The sequence below is a fragment of the Pituophis catenifer genome, unplaced genomic scaffold, assembly GCF_029215685.1.
Source record: "Pituophis catenifer annectens isolate HBS135680 unplaced genomic scaffold, rPitCat1.0.hap2 SCAF_4, whole genome shotgun sequence".
Classification (NCBI taxonomy): Eukaryota; Metazoa; Chordata; class Lepidosauria; order Squamata; family Colubridae; genus Pituophis; species Pituophis catenifer.
The window spans coordinates 119,483,371-119,510,010 of NW_027256884.1; the positions used below are offsets into that span (position 1 = coordinate 119,483,371).

The 26,640-nt window shown below is 44.7% G+C and overlaps 1 long non-coding RNA gene across 1 annotated transcript in view; it reads left to right on the forward strand.

The window, feature by feature from the left end:
• The first annotated feature begins 273 nt into the window (after positions 1-273).
• LOC139317080 (uncharacterized) overlaps positions 274-26,640 on the forward strand; it is a 70,749-nt gene continuing 44,382 nt past the window's right edge. The window contains exon 1 of the long non-coding RNA XR_011600408.1: positions 274-339. This is a non-coding gene — a long non-coding RNA (uncharacterized lncRNA). The remainder of the gene's footprint in view (positions 340-26,640) is intronic.

Here is a 26,640-nt window from a genome sequence, read left to right on the forward strand (position 1 = left end):
GGAGAAAAATACACACACACAAACACACACACACACACAAAAGGAGGCGGCGGAAAAGGATGCCGCGCCGCGGGTGGAACCACAGGAAAGCCAACCAAGGCCGGCCATCCAAGCCCAAGGCGCCCGTCCTCGCTGGGGTAGCCGGCTCAGGCGGCCCTCGCTCGGCAGAGGGCGTCCCGCCTGCGGCTTAGAGCCGAGCCGGGAGGCGTCTCCCGCGTTTCGCAGCTGGGCTTGGGGAGGAGGAGCCGCGGTCGCAGCCGCTCGTTTCTGCCACGTCCCTCCCGGGCGAAGGCGAAGCCTGGCGGGCAGCGGCCGGGAAGCGCCAGCACGTGCGCGCCGGTGAGTTCCTGCGGGGCGGGCGGGCGAAACGGGCAGCGTCGGGTTTGGGTGGGTGGGTGATTATAGCGCTGTGCCGCCTGCGAAAGTCTCGCTGGGGTGGGCGCGCCCGGTTGGGACTTATTCCCGGCTCGGAGTTGCGCCTGGAAACGGGCCAGGGTGGTGGTGGAGGAGGCAGGCAGGCAGCTCGGCGGGCTGAGGAGAAGTTTGGGCTGGGCAAGGCGCGCCTAAAGCCGGGCGCGTTGCGCGCGGGAGCCGCCACCGCGGCTGTTCCCCACCACGCCACGTTTCCTCAGAAAAAGGAAAGCAAAGGCGGCCCTTGGGAGGAGGAGAGGGCGAGCGGGGCGGAGAGAAGCCGGCAGCGGGACGAAGGCCTCTGCAAGCGGGCGGAGAAGGAGCCCGAGCGGAACTTTCCGGAGCGGTCTGCGCTTGCAGGAGGAGGAGAGGAGGAGGAGGCAGGCGCGCCTTCCCAAAAAAGGGCGGCCAGGGCGAACGAATGCCCAGAAAGGACAGAAGGGGTCCGGCGTCTCTCCGGGAAGAGAGTTGAGGGCGGGACGGAACGAGGCTCCGGCGGCTCCGCAGGAGTTTTTGGGCCGCTTGAAACTTCCTGGCGTTGCCCGACTGCTGCCCCGTTTCCCTTTTCGCGCTCCCGGGACTTCTCTTCTACTCGCCTCCTCCACAAAGAGTTGGGGATTCCAGCGCTGGGAATCCCCCCCTCTCGAATTGGGGGGGTGGGGGTGGGGAAAGAAGATGCAGGTCACGCTTTGCGGGACCGTGTGTGTTTGTTTATGTGTGTTTGTGTTTGTGTCAATCCGTGTTCCCGGCGTTCCCATGACGCACGGAGTCATAAATCAAGGGCGCGCTGTCCGGGCCGAATGCGTAAAACAGGATGGGTGAAACGTGGCTGGAGTTGGTGGCTGCTTAGCCTGTAGTAGAAGGACGGTGGAGGGTGGGGGAGCGGTGTCTTCTACTACACGCTAAAGGTGTGTTGTACTACACACAGAGAAAGAGAGGGAGTCAACTTATTTTCCAAACCACCCGACCATAGGACAAGAAACAATGGATGGAAACTAATCAAGGAGAGAAGCAACCTGGAAGATTAAGGAGAAACTTCCTAACTGTGAGGACAGTTAATCAGTGGAACAGTTTGCCTTCAGAGGTTGTGTGTGTGTGTGTGTGTATGAAGTCATTCATTTACACCTATGGTTCGTGGCTCAGCGGCTAAGACATTGAGCTTGTCGATCCGGCGGTTTGAATCCCTGGTATAGGTCTCCTGCGTGAGCCGGGGGTTGGACTAGATGACCTCCAAGGTCCCTTCCAACTCTGTTACTGTTACAAATTGTTATAAAAATCTTTTCAGTCTTTCTGCAATTATTGAGGCATGGATGTTGTAATCTACATTTAACGATGGTATCCCTCTATAGTTTTTTATTTGTAATAAATCAGAGTTTTCTTTGGGTATCAATGTTATAATTGCTTCTGTCCATGTTTTAGGGATCTTTGCTTCAAACAATACTTCACTGTAGACTTCAAGCATAGATTATACTAGAAGTAGTGGGTGCTTCATCACTGGAGGAGGTTTTTAACTAGAGGCTGGACAGCCACTTGTCTGAAATGGTATAGGGCAGGCAGGGGTGGGCAAATGTGGCCCTTTTACAACCTGTGGACTTCAACTCCCGGAATCCCTGAGACAGCTTGGCTATCTCAGGAATTCTGGGAGTTGAAGTCCACAGGTTGTAAAAGGGCCACATTTGCCCACCCCTGGTATAGGGTGTCTTGCTTGGGCAGGGGGTTGGACTACAAGACCTCCAAGGTCCCTACCCAGCTCTATTCTGAATTGAATTGAATAGTAAAAGCACAGCGATTGTTGTCTGTAGAGATTCATCCAGGTCATGGTTGTCCAAAGGAGGACATGGTTGTCTTTTTCAGGAGGCAATTGGACTTTCTTGTTTTTTCTTTGAAGACATTTCACTTCTCATCCAAGAAGCTTCTTCAGCTCTGACAGGATAGTGGGGAATGGAAGGATTTAACTATATGATTTGGGATGAACACCCTTTGAATGGTGTGCAGTGGTGGGTTGCTATCCGGGGTGAACCAGTAGCTGTGGCGGCACCCGCCTGGACGCTTTTGCGCATGCGCGAGTGAGCACGCACGCGCCCATGAGCAAACCAGTAGAGATGGGTTTTGAAACCCGCCCCTGATGGTGTGGGAGTAGGAATGGATTTCCAGAGGAAAAATTGCAGACTACAGGAACCAGGAGCACCACTCAGGTGACCCTGAGGACACAGATAAACCTCTAAGTGGCCTCAACGACTCTCTAAAGGATGCAAATGACCAGCTGTCTGCAAGGAGTATAAATCCTTCAATTTTCCACTATCCAGTTAGAACTGAAGAAGCTTCTTGGATGAGAAGCGAAACATCTTCAAAGAAAAAACAAGAAAGTCCAGTTGCCTCCTGAAAAAGCACCTTTGGGATAGCGATTGTTGCTCCTTGGCGCTTTTCCGGTATCCCCAACCATGGACTTCGGCTTCCTTCAGTCCCAATTCACACATGCTGAATGGATTGGGGACTGTGGAATTTGTAGGTCAGGGCCTCCGGAGGGCACCACCAAACTCGGGAACGCTGGTGAAAGTTGAACTTTATGGTATTTGCCAAATTTATTCAAAGGTGTGCAGTCCAATTAAGGTTTACGTGGACTTGCAGTGATCTAAGATTGGTTCCCAGAAATGGAGAATCATGGATGACTCTGGGGAGCGAACTTTTGTAAATCTTGAGGGGAGCACAACAGCTTTCTTTGCAAAGAAACAGGATTCTAGCCTAAGGAATATGAGTAAGGGAAAAGGCAGATATTTAAATGCTGAGGAAAATCGAGTTTATTGGAAATATTGAGATAGCAGAAATGGTTTTCTTGCATTTGCATTTTCCTGGTAATGGCAATACAGATTGCACTTTTATGGCCTGAATGCAGTGACATTAGTTGGAAATTCTGCTTTTATGTCGACAATAAGAAAGTAATTGAGTTTTCATCCTGTCTTCTTTCTAAGCGTTTGAACCACAAGTCAGAAAATCATCTGCTTATTTACTTCACGTCAAACCTGCGAGGTAGGCTAGGCTCAGCATGGATATTCTAGGCTCATTTGGCCAGTGTTCCTTAGCCACCATCTTGGCTAAGTGGGGATTTCCCCTGGTTTTTCTCCAATCTGGTACAGATAGTCCTTGACCTATGACTGGCCATTTAGTGACTCTTCAAAGTTACAATGAATCCTCCAGAAAATACTTACGACCTGGTTCTGAAGCTATGGTGGCCATCTCTTACCACCCCAAGGTCATGTGACTGCATTTTTGGCTGCTCAGCAACTGGCTCACTCACAGACATTGTAATGGCCCACAGTCACATGACCACAACTGACAATGTTTTTCCCCAGAAGCTGGTTTTTACTTCCGAGACACTGTAACCGTCATAAATATGAACCAGTTGCCAGGCACCCGAACTCTGATCGTATAACCATGGGGATGCTGCGAACATCGTAAGTGTGAAAAATGGTCATAAGTCACTTTTTTCAGTGCCGTTGTAACTTTGAACGGTCACTAAATGAATGGTTGTAAATTGAGGATTATCTGCAGTAAGATTTACACCATGTGCTAAATCAGGGGTGTCAAACTCAAGGCCCGTGGGCCACATCTGGCCTGCGGTGTGCTTAGATCTGGCCTGTAGGCCCGCCCTGGAAAAAGTGAAGGATCGGCTTGCAGCGCCTCTGCCAGTGAAAACAGAGGTTGGGAGGGCTGTACATGGCCTCCCAGGCTCCGTTTTCGGCTGAAACAGCCTCCCCGAGCTCTGTTTTTGCTGGCAGAGCGCTGCAGGAGGCCATCGGGGCCAAAAACGGAGCCTCAACGAGTGATGTTGAGCTTGCCACGCCCTCCCCAGCCACGCCCTCCCGGGTCCTCCAAGGTCAAACACAACCCTGATGTGGCCCTCGATGAAATTGAATTTGACATCCCTCTGCTAAATGCTCAGTTATTTAACTATATTATATTCATTAAACTTGCCCAACCTGTTCCCATATCATAGCAAGTTATAATGTACACACAGTACAGCTAAGTTCAGTGTATGAATAGCATTTAGACTCATATAGTCTTTACAGCCCTCTCTAAGCGGTCTTACAGAGTCAGCCTATTGTCCCCCAACGATCTGGGTCCTCATTTTACCGACCTCGGAAGGATGGAAGGCTGAGTCAACCAACCTTAAGCCAGTGAGGATCGAACTCCTGGCAATGGGCAGAGTTATCCTGCAATACGGGATTCTAACGCCATCCAAACCTTCACTTTTGCAAGATTGCTGTACCAACAGTGCTGATTCTGAAATGATGGCCCTTATTTAAGAGTGACGTGACCAGAGGGATTTTTTTTTTCATTGCCATCCTCTGCAAATAGAATTTTTGCTCCCTGTCCTGTTTTTATTGGCTGCTGAGCAGCCTAAATAGCATATTAAGTGATCTTGAATTTAATGAAATGCTGTTTTCACACTTCCATTTTTAATTTCCATAATTCAGCTTGCACCCTGTTGAGCTTCACATTATTGAACCTCTAGTAAGTGCTATAGTCGCATTTCTGACCCCCATGCTACAATATATGTAAAATAAAACCCATATTTTATTTATGCATTATATAAAAGTGTAGGCAGGGAAACTCTTACAAATTATTTGTATCTTTGAAACTGACATGACTAGAATATTTGTACCCACAGCTTGCCTTCTGTAGTTGGACATGCCTTATATAAAGCAGTTTGAAGTTTGTTTGTTTAATCATTGTTTTTTCAATAAACTTCTGTGGATTATCTTTGTCTCTTTGGGGGAGGGGAAATGTGACCAAATCTATGGGTTATAATTGCCTGACCGTTTTGTTACCTAAGAGTGTTTCTAAGATTTATGCAAGGCCAAGACTTATTTATTTGTTACCTTTATTGTTCTCTTTTAATTCCTGGTCTTTCTCCAAAGCAATCTATCACAGTTGAAAAAATATTTTTTTCCCCGAAAAATCTTTCCTTCTAATTTTTTTAAATACATCAACAACAATCCTGTGGAGTAGATTGAGCTAAGAGGGAGTGACTGGGTGAAAATGAACTTTAGTGTTTCATGTTTAGCTTGATTACATGTCTCCGGATTCTACAAGTAGTCCTCCACTTACGACAGTTCATTTAGTGACCGTTCAAAGTTACAACGGCACTGAAAAATGTGACTTACGACCGTTTTTCACAGTTACGTTTGTAGCATCCCCAAGATCATGTGATCAAAATTCAGAGGCTTGACAACTGGTTCATATTTATGACCGTTGCTGTATCCCAGGGTCATGGGATCTCCTTTTGCGACCTTCTCAGAAGCAAAGTGGACTTGAAGACCTCCAAGGTCCCTTCTAACTCTGTTATTTTGAAGTCAGTGGCGAAACCAGTTTCATTTAACAACCAGGTGACTGACTTGTCAACTGCAGTGATTCACTTAACAACTCTGGCAAGAAAAGTTGTAAAATGGGGCAAAACACATTTAACGAATGTTTCACTTAACAACATAAATTTTGGGCTCAATTGTTCTCGTAAATCAAGAACTACCTGTAGTCTAGCATCTTAACCCTGCATCATACTGAACTTCTGATTTAGTGCTAAAACAAGGCTGAAGAAGGCTTGATCTGCATGAGACCTCTGATATGAATTTCCCAAACTATTTTGATCTGGAGCTTGGGTGTTTTTTTTATAAGAATCAAAAGGTTAAGATTCTGCATCCTTTTGCCTTTGAACGCTTAGTAATGTGTTTAAAATAATGTGTTTAATCCCCAATTGTTGTGGCCCTCCAGTGGCCTGCGTGGATTGTAGCTGATTCCAACGACGAGGAGGCTGGTGTGGTGCTGCACCAGCAGCTTGTGCAGCTGGCGCTTGAGTCGGACAGTGAGGAGGCTGGAGAAGATGTGCCAGAGGCAGGGATTCAGACAGGGCCTTCAGAAGCTCCTTTAAGTAAAGAGGATGCACGGGCACGCAGAGCTTCCAAAAGGCAGGAGTGTTCCTCAGGAGGAGGTTTCCTCGAGAGTAAGGCTTGGGGCTAATTGGCCACTCCCTTAGCCTATTTAAGAAAGAACGCCGCTTGCAACAAGCTATAGAGAACAACTTTAGTTCACTTTCTTTCGTGTCTGCAAAACTGCTTCTGGACTTTCTGCCAACTCTAGTAAGACTCTGATTTACCTTATCTTAGAATTCTGGTAGGCTGTTATGACAGTTCATTAACAGCCTTTGAATGATAAAGACTAAGTTATTTTGAGTAAATAAGCTTTGTAAAGAGTTTGTGTGTGCTGCGTTCTTTGGGGTCCATAGCTGGGGCAGAACACAAATAGACCAGAAATGTTGGACCTGCCCATTCCAGCAACATCATACCATCCTTAAGTACAATCACTGTTTCCTCTGGAGATCAGTCAACCTAAGGGCCCAATATTAAGACAGTTGCTTCCCGCTCCCTAAAAGCTTGTGTTTTACGTTACATCTTTCAATTAATTACAGGTGGCCCTCAATTTACAACTCTTAATTCTGCAACCATTAGAAGTTAACAAAGGCACTGAAAACGTGACTTATGACTGGTCCTCACAGTTACGGCCATTGCAGCATCCCCATGGTCATGGAACTAAAATTCAGGAACTTGGCAATCAGTATGTATTTTTGACCAAGTTGCAATATCATGTAAATCAATCACCATTTGTCTGTGATCTTGCAGCAAGGCTTGGCTTCCGATAAAGTCAACAAGGTAAATTGGATCTACTCAACCACTGTGTGGTTCATTTAACAACTTTAGTGATTCACTTAACTATGACAAAAAGTTCGTAAAATTGTGCATAACTGACTTAACAACTGAGTCAGTGCTTAGTAAATGGAAATTCTGGTTCCAATTGTAATCACAAGGACTAACTGTTTAAGAAAAATAATGTTAATCTCAAAATCAAGTCAAGTAGCAGAACTCTAGTTATCAGTAAGCAGAATGTTGCTTAGATCTGGCTTAATCCTGTTTGGGTGCTATCAAAGATGGACATTATACATTTCTTATGGAACCTTTTCTTCTTTCTAACTCTCCTTAATTGCCTTCATTGGAGTATCTTCAAATTGTTCCATCTAGCTCAGATTAACGGGTGGGTTGCCATAGGCTTCTGATGTTCAATTAGGATATGGTACAAGTTGAAAAGGCTTTGAGCTAAAGTGATTTCTGCTTTTTCGTCCATGGTGACAAAGCTGCTAATTAGCATGTGTCCTTTTTTTCTCCTTTTTATAACACAGCTGCATTATCTGACCATTGTTTTAAGTACTCAATGCAGATTAAACCTGGAATACATTCAGAGACAGACTATTGTTTTAAGCTTTGAGGAATAAAATCCTTAGAATGTTGGGATTGCTATAACCGGAAATAACAGAATAAATTTCATAGAGAAGAATGCTGATGTGAAAATCAGAATGTAGCTTCTAATATTTGGCCAGATAATATTTTTAAAGAGAATGAAGCAGGCTGAGGTCTGAGACAGAATGTGGTGTGAATTGTGTGTCCTGAGTTGATAATTACGGTATTTTTTGGAGTATAAAATGCACCTTAGTTTTTGGGGAGGGAAATAAGAATAAAGCTGATTGGCAGGTGGATCAGCCTCTGGGAATACCCCCAATCAGCTGTTTCCAGAGGTGAATTTTAGCAACAGGTTCCTTGGTTGTGAGCTCTGTGCCTTGCTTTTTTTTGCTTTTTTTCCTGCCTCTGAAACTTCTGAAACTCTGTTTCAGAAAAAACTTTTTTTCCTGCCTCTGAAAGCCTCCGAAACAGCTTCAGAAAAAAAGGCTCTGAAGTTCTGTTTGGTGGCTTCTTTTCTGAAGCTTCGTTTCTGATGCTTTTTTCACCTCTGAAACCTTCCTTTGAGAAGCTGTGCGGGGCTACACTTGGAGTATAAGACACACCCAGATTTTCACCCTCTTTTTTGGGGGGAAAAGGTGCGTCTTATACTCCGAAAAATATGGTACAATTTTGGTGACTCTTTTTGTGTATCTGATTGATCTTTTATCACTAATGGGAGAACAATTCAAAATATAGGAGACTTAATGATTTTAAAAGCGAAACTACTGTAATGCAAAAAAATGATTGGCTTTACCCATTTGGTAAACCAAGATAAACAGTGCTTTTAAAGTTTGGGGGGGATGATGACGAGTAAAGCAAGCAGGACATGGTCACATATGGGCATATTTTTGTATGTTAAGACTTAACATTCCAATGTTGTCCCAAAGATGCTTTTCCCTTGAAAACCTTTTGCTTCTCACCCAAGAAACTTCTCCGATTCTAAAGAACTTTTTCCAAAGGAAAAAAAAACCCAAGAAAGTCCAGTTGCCTTTTGGGAAAGCACCTTTGGGACAGCCATGACCTGGATGATTAAGAATCTCCACAGACATTGCAATGTTGTGTTTGCTACCTCAATATGGCGAGAAAGCAACTGGATGATTTTCAGCAATTGTGAATGATGTTGTTGTTTAGTAACTAAATTATGCCTGACTCTTCATGACCCCCTTGGATCATAGCAGGCCAGCCGTCTTACTGTCTCCCAAATTCATGTGTATTGTGTCGATGACACCATCTAACCATCTCATCTTCTGTTGTCCCCTTCTCCTTTTGCCTTCAATCTTTCCCAACATCAGGATCTTTTCCAATAAGTCCTCTCTTCTCATTAGATGGCCAAAGTATTTGAAATTTATCTGTCCTTCCAAAGGACAGTCAGGGTTGGTTTCCTTTAAGGTAAAGGTAAAGGTTCCCCTTCCACATATGTGCTAGTCGTTCCTGACTCTAGGGAATGGTGCTCATCTCCGTTTCAAAGCCGAAGAGCCAGCGCTGTCCGAAGATGTCTCCGTGGTCATGTGGCTGGTATGACTAAACGCCAAAGGCGCATGGAATGCTGTTACCTTCCCACCAAAGGTGGTCCCTATTTTTCTACTTGCATTTTTTACGTGCTTTCGAACTGCTAGGTTGGCAGAAGCTGGGACAAGTAATGGGAGCTCACCCAGTTACGCGGCACTAGGGATTCGAACTGCTGAACTGCCGACCTTCAGATCAACAATCTCAGCGTCTTAGCCACTGAGCCACCACATCCCTCTTGGATTGACTAATTTGATCTGATGGGGGTGGCTGAAAACATTACCACCCCCTCTGAAAAAAATGTTCAGGAAATGTTTTTCTTTGGGTGTTAAACTATGATTTATTGAACAAACCATCATAATCCGTGCTCTCACGTTGCACTTGTATAGCATGGTGTGTAAACCACAGTGATGGATTCATGTAACATACGCCAAAATCAAATAAATCGTGTCATGATATATGAATCTCGTTTTGGATAGTGTGTACGTAATTGTTGATTCATGGGAAAGACATCAGAAATTATCTGGCCAGTTAGACCACAAAAGTCCCTGCTGTTCCTAATCTCGGAGAACAGATTCCATCTGTGCTGGATCTTTTATTTGGACTGCTGATGATAACACTTGGGAGAGCCAGTGCTCATTCATATTGTCAAACTAGAAAAGAAAACCTCTTTGTTTGTAGAACACAATGATTCTGCACAGTGGATGTCCCACCAGCTCCGAAATAACTCGGTAACTATTCATTATCAAAAGCTTCCTCTCTTTGGCTCTGTAAAAAGATGCTCCATTCAATTGCGTAGGCATGAGTCCTAAACTGAATATCCTAGAGTTTAAGCTGTATGATGGCAACAATGGGTCTTAAGGGAGTTGTAGTCCAAATCTACAATGGGATGTATATTTCATCTCTTGTTCAGCCTAAGAAAGACCTGGAGCTCCTGCAGCACAATTTTTAAAGAAAGCAAGTAGGTAGAGAAGATTGTTCTCAGTTTAAAATATTAGCAACTCAAGTTGTTTTTCAGGTAAGTTTATTATAATAATAATTCCTTCCTTCCTTCTTTCTTTCCATCCATCCATCCATCCATTCATCCATAAATCAGTGTTGACTCCTAGCAACTGTCTAATACATCCCTGCAGTTTTCCTGCTAAGTTTTTTTGGAAATGGGTTGCCATTTCCTGCTTCCTAGGGCTGAGAGAGAGTGGCTGGCTCAAGGTCACCCAGCTGGCTTCATGCCTGAGGCAGAATTATCAGATTAACAGTTGGAAGCAGAGGTGGGTTTCAGCAGGTTCTGACCAGTTCTGGAGAACCAGTAGAGGAAATTTTAAGTAGTTTGGAGAACCGGTAGTAAAAATTTTGACTGGTCCCGCCCCCATCTATTCTCTGCCTCTCAAGTCCCAGCTGATTGGGAGGCAGGGTGGATAAAAATCAATGATTTTTTTTAAAAAATCAAAAAAATCAGATTTTTTTGATTTAAATCGGATTTTTTTGATTTTTATCAAATTTATTTTAATAAAAAACTTTTGGGGTAAAAATCTATCGTAAGATAGTTTTCTATTTAAGATACATAAATAATTTAGTTTATTCAGCATGAAATGGAGCTTAGTTATGTAGCATGAGGCTGTATATTCTGCAACACTGGGACTATCGGTGAGTCAACAGAGGGTCAAAGGAGTAGCAGAGATGACAGTTGCTCTTTAAAAATTATGATTTAAATCGAGTTGATTTAAATCAAGCCTTTTTACTAGTGATTTAAATCATGATTTAAATTGTGATTTAAATCAACTCGATTTAAATCAAATCCACCCTGTTGGGAGGAAATGGGGATTTTGCAGTATCCTTCCCCTGCCATGCCCACCAAGCCATGCCACACCCACAGAACCGGTAGTAAAAAATTTTTGAAACCCATCACTGGTTGGAAGGGACCTTGCAGGTCATCTAGTCCAAACCTCCCCCACCCGCCCACCCAAGCAGGAGACCCTACACCAATTCTGACAAATGGCAGTCCAATCTCTTCTTGAAAGCTTTCTGTAATGAAGCTCCCACAACTTCCGAAGGCAACTTCTGTTCCACAGGTTGATTGTTCTCACGGTCAGAAAAATTCTCCTCATTTCCAGGTTGAATCTCTCCTTGTTCAGTTTCCATCCATTGTTCCTTGTCTGGCTTACAAGTGCTTTGGAAAACAGCTTGACCCCCTCCTCTCTGTGGCAGCCCCTCAAATATTGGAAGACTGCTATCATGTCTCCCCTGGTCCTTCTCTTCACTAGACTAGCCATGCCCAGTTCCTGCAACCTTTCTTCGTATGTTTTATCCTCTAATCCCCTAATCAGTTTGTTAAAGCTGTAACAAGTTTAACAAGTTTGTTATGCTTGTTAAAGGGAGATCCAACCTAGAAGTAAGGAGAAATGTTTTGCCGGTGAAAACAATCAGTGGAAAAGGTTGCCTCTCGGGACTGTGAGTGCTCCATCACTGGAGCTTTTCAAAAATAGACTGGACAACCATTTGACCATGATGGTATAAGGCAGGGATGGTTAGGCTTTTTGGCACCAAGTGCCAAAACTGGAGCACGCATGCGCCAGAGCGGCACAACCCGGAAGAGAGCAGCTGGCCGGTGTGCATGCATGCGGTGACCAGCTGCACTTCCAGGTTCCATTGCATGCATGCATGCCAGAAGGCTGGTCCATCGCACATGTGCACCAGCCAGCTGCTTTCTTCCAGGTTCCATCACGCTCATGTACGACGGCCAGCTGAACCCAGAAGAGCAGCTGGCGACGGCGTGCGTGCCCACAGAGAGCGCTCTGTGTGCCACCTCTGGCACGCGTGCCATAGGTTTGCCATCATGGGTATAGGGTCTCCTGCCTTGAGCAGGAGGTTGGACTAAAAGACCTCCAATGTCTCTTCTCGCCCTATGATTCTGTGTTCTGTGTCCAGTTTCTAGCCTGCTGCTTTAGCCATTACACCAAACCAGTTCTCCAATTGTTCTATCTATCTATCTATCTATCTATCTATCTATCTATCTATCTATCTATCTATCTATCTCTCTATCTATCTATCTATCTATCTATCTATCTATCTATCTATCTATCTCTCTATCTCTATCTAACTACCTACCTACCTGTCTCAAACTGGAAACAAAACAGGATACACGGTGCTACAGGTTTTGCAATTGCTGAATAACATTCATTTGCCATACTATAGAGAAAATATTCCTTATAATTAACTGCCTTGCCGTTTAGTTAATTGTGCTGGGTTTTGCTGCTTATTGCTTTATTATCACGCTTCTCGTCCCTCAGAAAAAAAGTGAGTTATGCCTTAGAAGGGTTTACTCAGGGTGCCCTTCACGTTGTATAAAAATGTCAGGTTTTCATTTGATAAATGTGAAGGCTGTTTATAATCTGGCAACTATCTCCTCCAAGTTACCCAGCCTGCCAGGCAGCTGACCTCGGTGGCATCAAAGAACAAAGTAATAATACTGGAACTCTTTCTCTTCCTCATCACTGGAAGACAATCGCTGTTGGCCACAGGTGATTAGGTTAGAGAAGTGATGTCTAAAGCAGAATAAATCCCTCTTCCACGGTTCCCTGACCTTTGCAACAGAAAATGTGTGGAGGAATATTAAATGATGACTTTTCTGGGGGGGGGGGTTTCTGGAGGAAAATGCTTTTGGAAACAAGATTTTTATTATTATTATTCATTCAATCTGTGTAAAATGTTTTTTTTTTTCCCTTGCAAGGCAGTCGAGAATAGCTACATGCATGTTGTTCAACAAAGCAGTGGGTTTATATTACAAGGAAGTAGATTTGGGTTGGACATCATAAAAGCATTCCTAAATTTAAGAAATGTTTAAGGGTGGATGAGCCTGTCTCAGGAAGTGGTGGGCTCCACAGAGACTCAGCGGACAAATGTTAAAGTTAAAGGTTCCCTGCACACATATGTGCTAGTCATGCCTGACTCTAGGGGGCGGTTCTCATCTCCATTTCAAAGCCGAAGAGCCAGCGCTGTCCGAAGATGTCTCCGTGGTCATGTGGCCATCATGACTAAATGCCAAAGGAACATGGAACGCTGTTACCTTCCCACCAAAGGTGGTCCCTATTTTTCCACTTGCCAGGTGCCCATATGGGAGGGGCAGACGTTTCCAGACCTTAGGAAGAAGGGCCATTGGATCCTGGTAATTTTTCAGGTCCTCTGCAATCAGTTTCTCACTGCCAATTGTTGCCAGATGGCGCCAGAGAGGCGTGCTATCCAACCTTAGGAGAGGTTTTGGACTGAGCTGAAGCCTTTTCTCTTGCAAGTGCTAACTTGCCTGCAATAGGATTAGAGGAGCACATTCCTCCTCCCAGAGTCAGGCCAGAAGCCTCGTTTACCCCCTACAGCTGCGGGGATCCGCCCAGTGGAGGAAGCTGGTTGAGAATTACCTGAACATTTGAAAGAGATTATTTCCCAAGCTTTTGCAGAGGGAATAGCTGCAGGCTTGCCGCAGAGGAATCCACCTTCTCAAGGGGTTTCCTCTTCTCAACATCAACATGCGCAGCCCATGATCCAGGAGGATTGGCTGGATCCTCGGGATCTCACTTGTTTTGCTCCTTCCATGAGGAGTGGGGACTCTTTGGCTGAGGAGGAGGAATTCCAGACCTTCTCATAAGATGAAGGGCTGAATCCGGATCCATCTCCTTTCACAGGCCTGTTTAAACCGGAATTATTCAAGTCATTACTATGTAAAGCCAAGACGGTAACAAATTTGGATCCTGATCAGGTTTCAGAATCGACCCAGAGCCCTGGGGGGGAGGGGGGCAGGTCATTTGCTCTTTTCTGAGCCTATGGTGGAAACTGAGGTAATTCCATCGCCCAAATTATTTTTGGATATGGTTCAAAGACAGTGGACCAATCCAGGAGCTGGCATGCCTCCTCCTAGATCTGAAAGGAAGCTTTACAACGTAGCTTCAGATGTGTCTGAAGCCTTGGAGGTTCCCACAGTAGACAATCCAGTGGCAGCTATGGCTTCAGTGGCTCTCTTGCCCGCAGAAGCAATAGATTGTTTGAAGGCAGAGGACAAGAAGTCTGAATTGTCCTTGCGAAAGGCCCACCAGGCAGAGGCCTGGGCAATTAAGGCAGCCACATCAGCTTCATTTTTCAATAGGGATACCCCCAGAGGATGTGAGAATATACCAGGACATAAATAAGCTGGTGGCTGCAGCTGAGTTTTCAGCAGATGCCATCTTGAACGCGGCTAAGTTCGCATCCAGATCACTAGCTTCTTCAGTAATAGCTCGTCGCCTGCTATGGGTTAAGCATTGGCATGATAATAAAAAGAAATGGAAGTTGGCCTCGGCCCCTTTCACGGGCAATAACTTGTTTGGGGAAGCCCTTGACCCTATCGTGGTGGAGACCAAGGGCAGGGGCAAGATCAAACCTTACCTTTATCGGAGGGCGGGTAGAAGATTCTCACCTTATTCTAGGAGGCAATTCTTTCGTGCTCCAGAATTGGGAGTCTGGCAGATGGGACAGACAGTCGGAGAGGTCTGAGTTCCGGGGATGTTAGCAGTTTCAGGGCAAGCGGCCCTTTCGTGAAGCAGGAAATCGCCCCTATCGTTGTTCAAAATGACTGCAGGGCTGTTCAGCATCTGTGTGGCCGGCTCAGGCTCCATTTCCATCAATGGGAGGCTACTACATCAGACAAATGGGTACTCTCCACCCCCCCAAAAGGTTTTTTATCAGCTGCCCAGTATCCAGGGATGCAGCCAAAAGAGGCCTGATGGACTCAGCGATTCAACACCACCTGGATATCCAAGCAATCCAACCTATTCCTCAGGAGCAACAGAGACAGGGCTTTTATTCAATACTGTTCTTAGTAGAAAAGAGCTCAGGGGAGTGCAGAGCTATTTTAGATCTCAAATGTCTGAACAAGTGCCTAGAGTACAAACACTTCAAAATGCAGTCACTCCAATCGATTCGGGGGAGTGTACGACAGGGCAACTTCCTCACCTCCATAGACCTCACAGAGGCATATCACCATATTCCCATCAGACCGGTTCATAGACAGTTCCTCCATTTTTCATATGCCGAAAGACACTATCAATACAAGGCTATGCCATTTGGCCTGTCTTCAGCGCCAAGAACCTTTACAAAGATATTGGCGGCTCTGGCAGCTCACCTTCGATCCACACCAATCAGGGTCCGATTTTACTTGGACGACATCCTGATTCAGTCCTCGTCAGCGGTTCAGGCAGAGGCCGACCTAAGGATCACGATCCAGGTCCTACAAGATCATGGCTTTTCCATAAACAACAGGAAAAGTCACTTTTCTCCGACCACCAGATTGCTCCATTTGCGAGCCATAATAGACACATCTGTATGCATGGTCTCTCTATCACCGGAGAGACAGGTCAGCTTGCCGCAATTAGCAGGGTGCATCATGGCAATGGACATGGTACCACTCACCCTCCTGTTGCAGCTCCTGGGGAACCTGATGTCGTGCATCTCCATTGTGCCGTGGGCACGACTACATGCCAGGGTGCTGCAATGGTTTCTCCTGCCATACCAATGATCCAGCAGGAGCAACTCACAGGACAGGGTAAGAGTTCCCCTACAGGTACTGCAGTGCCTTTGGTGGTGGAGATCACAGGCCCTCACCAGAGGATGCCTGTTCAAGGAGCCAGATCATCTGACCATCACGGTCAGACGGACGACAGCCTTTATAGTTGGGGGGGTTCGCTGTCAGTCATGGATCGCGTAGGGCCGGTGGACCCAGGCAGACAGGTCTCACAAGATCAATTGGCTGGAGCTAAGGGTGGTTTATCTGGCTCTCAAGCGCTTCAAAGTAGCCATTGTGGGACAACACGTTTTGGTCTTAACAGACAACGTGATGGCCAAAGCCCACATCAGTCGGCAGGGAGGGACTCATTGGCAGTGGCAGATTGTCTGGGGCGCTGGGCGGAGAGACATCTCCTGTCCATAAGGGCAGAGCACATCTCGGGGGCCCTGAATGTACAGGCAGATTGTCTCAGCAGGGTGACAGTGGACCATTTCAGCCATGCTAGTTATTTTTTTAAAAAAAGACTATCATGTGGCCATCTCAATCTGCATAATTCGTGCTTTTGCTTTGCTGTAACACTTGTGGTTTTTAATAGAATCTCTATTTATTTCATACTTCTCAACAAGTCACCACTAAAATACATATGCCTACTGTTACTAGCATATGGTGCAGCAGCCTGCATCTAGCCATAATTTGGGGCCTGTGCAAAAATAGTTAAGGCTGGAGTTGGGTGTGTTCTTATTGGGGAATAAACTTTCCTAAAGCAAGTATGTTTTCTGAGCATATGTACATTAGTTGATGGTGCAGTGGCTCAGCTGTTAAGAAACTGTTAAGGAAAACCGGCAGTCCTGGTTTGAAACCCAGGCACCAAGCAACAGGGTGAGCTCCCAACCTCGTCCAGCTTGAAACTAACAGTTCGAAAGCATGCAAATCAGTGGTGGGTTCCTCCTGGTTCGGTCAAGCCGTTAGCGGTGACGATACGACGTCACCGAACCGGTTCTCCCCCCCGCCCCCCCACCCCCCTACCCCCCCATGTTATTCTTACCTTTTATTTGGTCCCACCCCCAATCTATTGCTGCCTCCTGAGTCCCAGCTGATGACTAGAGGGAAAAAAACTGTTTAAACTCTTGCCATGGGGCTTCAAAGGGCCGTCCTATAGCTGATCAGTGTTAAAAGCAAACAAATGAGTCAGGTCGTAAGTGCGAGGACCTTCCAGAAATGACTCTGACCAGCTAGCCACGCCCACCTAGTCACATGACCTCCAAGCCACACCCACAAAACAAGCCATGCCCACAGAACCGGTAGTAAAAAAATTTAGAACCCACCCCTGATGCAAATGTGAGTTGATAAAGAGGTACCACTTTGGCGGGAAGATAACAGCACTCCGTGATGTCATGCTGACCACATGACTGCGGAAATGTCTTCGGACAGCACTGGTTCAATGGCTTGAAATGGAGATGAGCATCTCCCCCTTTACCTTTACTCAGTGGACTGCTGGGGATTCGCAGGGGTTCAGGAGAACCTCTAGCCGAGATTCTGTGCAATTTGGAAAACCTCCAAATCCCACTTCTGGCTGGCCCCGCTCACCCCTACCCGCCCCTCCCAGGAGTCCCCATGTGGCCCATTATGGATGCAGGTAAGTGCAGGGCATGCACGTAGGCTCAGAGAGGGTGAAAAACAGGCCTACCGGAAGTTTGGAAGGCTTGAAACAGGCCTGTTTCTGGCCTCCAGAGGGCCTCCGGAGCCTGGGGCAGCCATTTTCACCCTCCCAGAGGCTCGAGGAAAACTTCCAGAGCCCGGGGAGGGCAAAAACGCCCCCCCCATGGTATAGAAGGCTGACTAGGCCACACCCACCATAGCCACACCCACCCAGCAACCGGGCAAAGAACCCCTTGCTAACATTTTTGAAGTCCACCTCTGCCTTTACTGTATGCATAAATTGCTTTTTTTGTTTTGCAACTCCCTTCAAGAGACTTTCTGCTCTAAAGGAGGACCTGGAAAAAAAAAAGAAAAGAAACCTTGTCCATTAAAATAAAACAGCAGAATTGAAAATAAAAATAAAACCATGCTTTCATAAAACACGATTTTACCTGCTGATTTCTAAAGTAGTGCACTCTTCTTTAAGGAAGCAAAAGGCTTTCAGGAGTAATTTTTGCCTTTTCCATTTTCCAGCAAAATAAGTGGGGTGCGGTAATATTAACATTTCTGTGTAGCCTCCTTTTCTTGTTTTGGCTGTTGATCTTAGGTTCTAATAGGCTGCAAAGCCAGCGAGGGGAAAGGGATGTCAGGGAGATGTGCTTTGCCTGGCTTCTCAAGCACTTTACTTGGGTTCCTGCGTGCACTTGGAAATGTAACAGTCCTTACCGTAATGACATGAGCTGAACCAGTTGGGGGGCTTAAGCAATCAAATTGTTTTTTTCCAAACGGAAGAAGCATTTCCGAAGCAATTTTTCCAGCGGTAATTCTCCTAGAACTGTTTGCCAAGCTGCAAGGTTTTGAGACCGTGAAGTGGGATCTTCAGTGCTTCTGAGGAAAACAGGCGCATTAGGAGCCTTGCTAAAGATGGAGCTAGACCAATCTGTGATATCATTGGATTCAAGGATGTGGATTCTGCGTGTATTTTAAGGGATTAGGGAAAGGGGCTTGAAGAGGTTTTGGAATATAAAGAGGTTGTGGCAGACACTGAAGAAGAAATAATGGAATCGTCAGCTGAGTTCTTATCGTGCTGAGACTGGGTTTTTATGACATTCGGAGACCCCTAAAATTGAGCAGAATCAAATTTGGTCAATAAGTGAGTGGAGACTATAATTTATTATTTATTGGAATGACTTTATTGTCACTTTGAATGTACACTCATTGGCATACATTAAAATGAAATTTCATTGCATACAGCTCTCAAAGGGTCACCACCTCCAGTGTACACTACTGTACATAATCATGACAAAATAAATACAAAATTATGCATAAACCCACATATATTATATGACACGGAGAAACAACCCAGTCTAATTCGGATGTGTACATCTACATGGTGAGAAAAAACTAATCTTACGAGTTTACCAGACAGATGGCATAAGGAACAAAGCTGTTACAGAATCTGGTAGTCCTGCTACAAATACTTCAAAACCTCCTCCCAGAGGGGAGCAACAGAAACAGACCATGAAGTGGGTGTATGGGGTCTCTAACAATGGTTCAAGCTCTAAGCACATAAGCGGCATACTGAATAATGGGAAGGAAGCTTCCTATAATCATCTCCGGTGTCCTAACCACTCTCTGAATGGACTTTCTATCTGAGGCACTGCTGCCACCAAACAAAACAGTTTGTTAAAACGCTCTCAATCGTGCCTCTGTAAAAAGTGGCTAGCACAGAAGGAGAAAGATGTGCTCTCCTCATTCGATGCAGGGAATACAGACACTCATTTGCACACTTCACTAAGGATGTTGTGTGGAGAGACCAGTTCAGATTATAAACCATTTCCTGTTCATTATACGGGTAGCCCTCAACTCACGACCATAAGGGAGCCTTCCCATTGCAGTTGGAAGTCATAATGGCTGTTAAGTGAAGCTCCTGCATGTTTGCCTCGCAAACACCCATCCCTGCTCTCCCCAATGCAATTGTTAAACAAACACAGAAGTTGCTAAGCAGAGTATGGGGTGCTTCGAGGCCTGCCATATCACCTGAGACACCCCACGTTCTGTTTCCCATGCTCGGGGTCCTTGCAGGGAAATGGAAAATCAATCAAGCTGCCACCCTACTTCTAGAAGAAGATGATGTCCAATCACCTCTGTACCACTTCTTAGATTGCAGGAGGCACTAGAATAATTCAATTTTGCAATTCATTATCATGAGATGCAGTGCTGGCTACCAGATTCACTGGCTTTGAAAAAGCAATTTATGAATATCATTGGGATCAGTGGCTATTAGCCTTGATGGCAGTGGGACTGCCTCTGAAGATCTCTGCTGGGAGACTTTTGTCTTCCTTATAAAGTTGGTTAGCTACCATGAGGAGAGATTGGGGGACTACATGGGGCAAAGGTCCGATCCAGTCCAGGGGGGCATTGCTTATGTTTCTAAGATCTGAACACTCAAACCATAAGCTAGCACCTAGTTGGGTAATGAAACATCTGCAAGAAAACCATCAAGCTCAGAGAGCACTAAGGACCCCCCTTTTTCAACCCTGAGCTACAAATACTGAGCTACAGTCTTTTAATAATTTTAAATTTTGTATTGATATGTGTTTTAGTTCTGGCTGTGCACCGCCCTGAGTCCACTAGGAGAAGGGCGGGATATAAATTGAATAAAATAAAATAAATAAATAAATAATAAATAAATATTCTTGTCAGACCGGCCACAACTTAAACCTCTCAATAGAAACAATCCTTGGCTCCATTTGTTGAAAAAGGTATAGGTTCTTAGAGATCAAGTGTATTGCAGTAATGCAAAGCCAGAACAAAGAATCGTGCGCCAAAATTCCTAAATTCTACTTTCCCCTCCCTTAACTATCTCTCATTGCCCACCCCATTGTAACCAGTCGGGTACAGGCAAGATGTTTTCATAACGGTCAGTTCAAACCTAGGTTGGTATGCAGTTCTCTCCTCCTTCCAGCTGGGTGACCTTGAGGCAGCATCTAAAGGAGATACAGCACTTTCGTTTTCCCCAAGCCTTTCCTCCTCCATTCCCCCTCAACACTGTTCAAAGCAGTCTGTCACCGCATAGCAGCAAAGCACAAGCAAGCATAAGGTGGCAGTTGACAATTCTCTATCAGTATTCAAACCATAAGAAGACAAGCCACATTGTGGCACAGTGTAATATCTGAAATAGGGTTTATTTAATGTTGACTTTGGTTCTTTCTGTTACACTGGAAGAGACATGGGCCTTGTCTTTCCATTCAGGGTGTGACTGATGAACTTTACATCTGAGAATGAGTCTCACTCTTGGAGGTTTATCTAAGGTTGCTGCTACTAGTTGAGTTCCTGGTGGATCCAAAACAGGCACTGTGGAGATTTATTTACTTACTTATTATTTACTTAATTGGCCATTCCAATTTCAGCAGAACTGTGAACAGCTGGTACTCTTCAACGCAAAAAAATTAAAATAGCTTTCAGGATATCTATCAGGAATAAGGGGTTTCACCCTCACTGTAATCCCCGCCTAGGAGAATGCAGCCAAAATCCAGAAACTGGGTTTTTTTTCCTCATTTTCTTATTGGTTCTCCAGACAGGCCACTTAGCTCAATATTCCGTTCCTAACAGTAACAGTCTAATTAACCCTGTTGCTCCCATAGTTACTACAGTAGCTATTACATTTGGGCTTTTCCTTTTAGCTGAATAGCCATAATGGTCTGTCTTTTAAAAGGACATTCAGAGTTGGAAAGGCCTTAAAACATATTTTAGTCCAATTAAATACTTAACCTAGAAACTGCAACACAGAACTGCAACGCGGTTGAGCAGAGTTTCTCAACCGTGGCAACTTTCAGCTGTGGGAACTTCAACTCCCAGAATTCCCCAGCCATGGGATGACTACCTGTATTAGATTTTTTTTTAATATATATATTTTTTATTTTTCAAAAATGAAAACAAAACAGAACATTAACTCCCAGAATTCCCCAGCCATGGGATGACTACCTGTATTAGATTTTTTTTTAATATATATATATTTTATTTTTCAAAAACAAAAAACAGAACATAAAAAAACATTATCATTCCATACAATCAAAGACATTGTTTCAGTCAGTGGCATTTTTTGTGCTCCTCCTCTCTTCAATTTATCACTAAACATGCTAGCTTATTTCCAAAGATTTCAACATCCATTTATATCATAATTATTTCCAATTCTTATTCTCTATCCATTGGTAAAATAAATCCCATATCAAATAATATTGTCTATCTTCCTGCTCTCTTATTTCAAATGTCAATTACCTGTATTAGATTTTTATCTATCTGTCTGTCTGTCTGTCTGTCTACCTCCATTCATCCACCCACCCACCTACCCACATCCATCCATCCATCCATCCATCCATCCATCCATCCATCCATCCATCCATCCATCTATCTATCTATCTATCTATCTATCTATCTATCTATCTATCTATCTTTGCAGCTGGCCATGTTCAGCCATCTGGACAAATGTCTTATCCATGTTTAAGGCTAAAGTCAAGTTTGTCCTTGGTGGTTGTGTAGACATGAACCTTGTTTTGCTGGTATGGGATGGCTGATGAAGGAGATAATCATGGGAGGCAGAGATGAGCAGCCTGTTTTGGCCTGGGGGTGGGTGGGCACACTTTATGCCTTCTCCCAGTTGCTGCCAGTGAGATCATGATGTCACTAGAGCGGTCAAGATTTACATTTTCTGCCCTTTTAAAAGAGTGTTTTGGTGTGGATATTAAAAATAAGGATGAAGGATAATGCCCAGGAAAAAGGATAAATACCCTTTTCTGGCCAAGGTAAGAGTAAGGGATTGAGCTTTGAAATTTCTTTATGGCTAAAAATAATTTGTGGTGTTGTAAATTCCAGGGTTACCACCAATACGCTGGTGTCTTTTCTTACTGTTTTCACTTACAGTCCTATCAACAACCTTCCCTGCAAGGTCTTACTCATAGGGTGATGATTTTACCTCTCTCAATAGGAATAACTTTTATATGTTGTGGTAAACTTCTTCAGGTAGTCCTCAATTTAGGACCAAGAGACATGGCAGCTGAGTGATTTAATGACGCCAGAGAGGTCTCAGCTACAGTGGTTTGAGTCCAAGCCCCGCGTGGCATGATGAGCTTCTGTCACTTGCCTCATTTTCTGCCCACTTTGCAGTTTGAAAACATGGTTGGTGCAAGTAGATAGGTACCACTTCGGTGAAGAGACAAGCTGGTGCTCTGTGCAGGCAGTCAGATTCCTGATGGCTTTGAACCTTCCTGGTTGCAGCCCCTGTTTGTGAGGCAGCGCAGTGAAGGGAGGGAGCCTTGGGTGATGCTATAGGAAGAGCCGCTTATCTTTCTCTTTGGTACGAAGTAGGACACAATCTGTAATGGATTCCTCAAGCACAGGGCTGGGGAATTCCTGTTTGTTTTTAAAGTCATGTGAAACAGCAGCTAGTTTAACCCCCACCTGGCTCCTTCTTCTGCAAAACTGCACATTTGTCCGTAATACTATGCCAACATCTTTGCTGCTATCTAGCTGTCCTGTGGCAGGATCCTCTTTATACAATTTGTTAATCTTTAACTTCTGCCTTTTGTTTAAAGTAAATTATAAAGCCTTCTGAGCACAGACAAAAAAAGCAACCTCCTCTATAATCTTCAAGGCTTGATTGGCTTGATTTAGGAAGCTGTTCCTTCTTTTTATTGTCTTCCGATTGCCCAAATTTTCATTCTTCTCTTTACAAGGATATTCATGGACTCCCTGGTGCCAGCATCTCTTGCCTGCAATGACCAAGGTTCCCAGATTGGCTCCAGTTTGTGGGTTGCTTTGGAAATAAATTAGTCTGTTGATCGACGTGGTCCTTTGTATTGCAGAGTGAGCAAACAAGGCCCATCAAAGGAGTCATAGAGGATTGGGACAAGTTTTGGCAAAGATTTACCATATTTTTTGGAGTATAAGACACATCTTTCCCCCCCTCCCCAAAAGTGGGTGAAAATTTAGATGCATTTTATAGACCGAATACGGGCATTTTTGAGTTCTCAAATCCTCCGCGCTTCAGGTTTTCACCCTCCCCGGTTCCCAGAAGCACTCTGCAGGCCAAAAACATGTGCATTTTTGGTGAAAACGGGCATGGTTTTGGTGAAAACGGGCCGTCTGGAGCACTGCAGAGTGCTTCTGGGGGCCTGGGAGGGCAAAAATCCAATGCACGGAGGCCAAAACCTATTTTTTTCTTGTTTTTCTCCTGTAAATTTAGGTGCGTTTTATAGTCCAAAAAATACGGTACTTCTAACATTGAATACAGGTAGTCCTCGATTTACACCAGTTCACTTAGTAACCATTCAAAGTTACAACGCCATTGAAAAAAGTGATTTATGATTGTTTTTCACAAGTATGACCATTGCAGCATCCCCATGGTCACGTGATCAAAATTCAGATGCTTGGCAGCTGTTCAGTTGCAGTGTCCTGGGATCATGTGATCAGCTTTTGCGATCTTCTGGCAAGCACAGTCAAGGGGAAAGTCAGATTCACTTAACAACCATGTTGCTAACTTAACAATGGGAGTGATTCGCTTAGCAACCCTGGCAAGAAAGATCGTAAAATGGGGCAAAATGCACTTAACAAATGTCTCATTTAGCAACATAAATTTTGGGCTCTATTGTGGTCATAAGTTGAGGACTAACTATCTAAGGCTTAGGAGGTGAGCCATTTGCCTGTGGGAAAGGGCAGGGATGCAGTAGGACTGCATGAAGGTTGTCTGTGAAGTGGAGATGAAGAATGCATGCAAGGAACTGTAACTGAGTTTAATTATGAAGGAAGTATCAGGGTTCCAAGTAACACCCCCAACGAAATAAGACTCGGAGGCCTGAAGTTCCCCAAAATTCCATTTTATTAGAGATGTCATATTGGCACATCTGGGAAAACCCGAATCTGAAAGTTTCCAGGTTTTCCCCACCCAAAGAAAAGTCCAAGTACCTGCCCAACACCCACAAGTCCATCACATAGTCCAATCAAAGCACCATCCCAACTGGTGATGCCTCCCAGTCCCAGTCTTCCAGGTGCAGGGCAAGATGTCCTTGACTCTCTGAGAAAGGAATGTTATTATAACTATCACCCTGGCTCCACACAATTCCCCCCTCCCAATTTCCCACAGTAGTAAATGTGGCAGGCCTGAAGGCCCAACGAAAAAGATGGCTTCCAGGCCTGACAGGAAGGAGCTAAAATGTATACTGTATTTAAAAATATGAATTGGTATGATCCAGGTTGCTCGTGTATACGAAGGTATAATCCATAGGTTGATGACAGTTCCATGTTATGCTTCAGTCAGTACATTAATGGAAGATGAAGAACCAGAGATGAGTTTTAGGGAAAAACTGAAACTTTCTAAATAAACGAGTTGCGGAAGGAAAAAAAATGATTCTGAATCTGAATGGTTGGATGGCAATGAGTTGAGGGAATATAGAATGAGTGATTGAGCCATTAGGAGCAACCCAGCGATGAATGAAAATGGTTAATGTTTGGTGAGTATTTGCTTAGGGAAAAAAAGAGATTATTTTGAATACATGTGTCCATGCATACCCATAGGCATGGTGAAGCAAAATAATTGAAGAGCAGGGCTGATTTGTTTGTTTATGATCAAAGTTTGGGAGAATTAATTGAAGGGGGCAGTTGATGAGAGGGTTGCATGTAGGACAGAGCGGATGCTAGAAAAAAAACGAACCCAGTGAAAGAAACGAGTGAAAATACTGTGTTTCTCTGAAAATAAGACCCGGTCTTATTTTTTCCCCTCCAAAAAAGGCATTAGGTCTTATTTTCGGGGGATGTCTTTTCCACTGACTGACCTCATGGTGGCAGCACTGACAACCCCACCCAGCAGGAGCCAGTGTGGCTTTCCTGAAGGCCTTTCTGACAGCAAAACGGAGGCCGGGAGGCGCCGTGTGCATCAATTCGGAGCTTGTTTCTCAGCTGCAGAGGCTTTTCCTGAAGGCTTCTGATGGTGAAATGGAAGCTGGGGGCGACATGTGCAAGCAGTGGCAAGTGGTTGCAGAAGTGGGCTGGCAAGGTGACGCAGGTATCAGGGCGTGGGAGTCCTGGCTGCAACTGTCCTAAAGTAAGCAGGTGTGGGGCACTTAGGGCACCTTACTTTTTTCACCATTGAATTTCATTTTGTTGGATAGCACCAGTGGTGGGTTTCTACCAGTTCGCCCCAGTTCGGATGAACCGGTAGTGGCGACGGAAGCAGGCTCCACCCACTCGCCCGGACGTCATCATGGATGCTCTGTGCATGCGCAGAAGCACTGCACGCGAGCAAAGTGAGCGCGCATGTTCGCTCACAGTTCCGAACTGGTAGCGAAGGTACTACTACTGGATAGCACCCAATGTTCAAGTCTGTCTAGATCCTTTTGGATCTTAAGCCTATCTTCCGGAGTGTTGGCTATTCCTGCTAGCTTGGTGTTGTCTGCAAATTTGATGAGTTCCCCTTGTATCCCCTCGTCCAAGTAATTGATGAAGATGTTGAAGAGTACTGGGCCTAAAGCAGAGCCCCGGGGTACTCCACTGCATACTTCCCTCCATATAGATGCAGTTCCATTGAGGACTACACATTGAGTGCAGTTGGTCAGCCAGTTACGAATCCATCTGATGATGATGCTGTCTAATCCACATTTTTCTATTTTATCTAGTAGTAGGTTATGGTCTACTTTATCAAATGCCTTATTGAAGTCCAAGTAAATTATATTGACAGTATTCCTCTGGTCCACTAATTTTGTCACTAATTTTGTATTTACAAAGGCAGCAGCATCCTGTGGTCACGTGATCGCTATTTGCAACTTTTGCAACTGGCTTCCGACAAGCAAAGTCAGTGGGAGAATTTGGATTTGCTTAACAACCGCACAATTCACAACAACTGCAGTAACTCTAGCAAGAAAGGTTATAAAATCAGGTGTGACTCAACTTAACAGCAGCCTTCCTTAGCAACTGAAATTCTGATCCCAATTGTCATAAGTCGAAGACTACTACTATAGTTTCAATGAATGCATTAAAGAGGACATTAGAAGAGGCAGAGAAAATGCAGAATGTTGTTTTAGAAGTAAACAAACAGATCTAAATAAGAAAAAAAAAAACCCCAGCAGTGCAAATGTGATTAATCATTTAGGGAATGATTTAGTATGCATCTAAATTGAGAGAAAAGCTTGAAGAAGTATTTTAGAGCTTTGTGGGAGAGTTACAGTACTATCTCAGAGAATG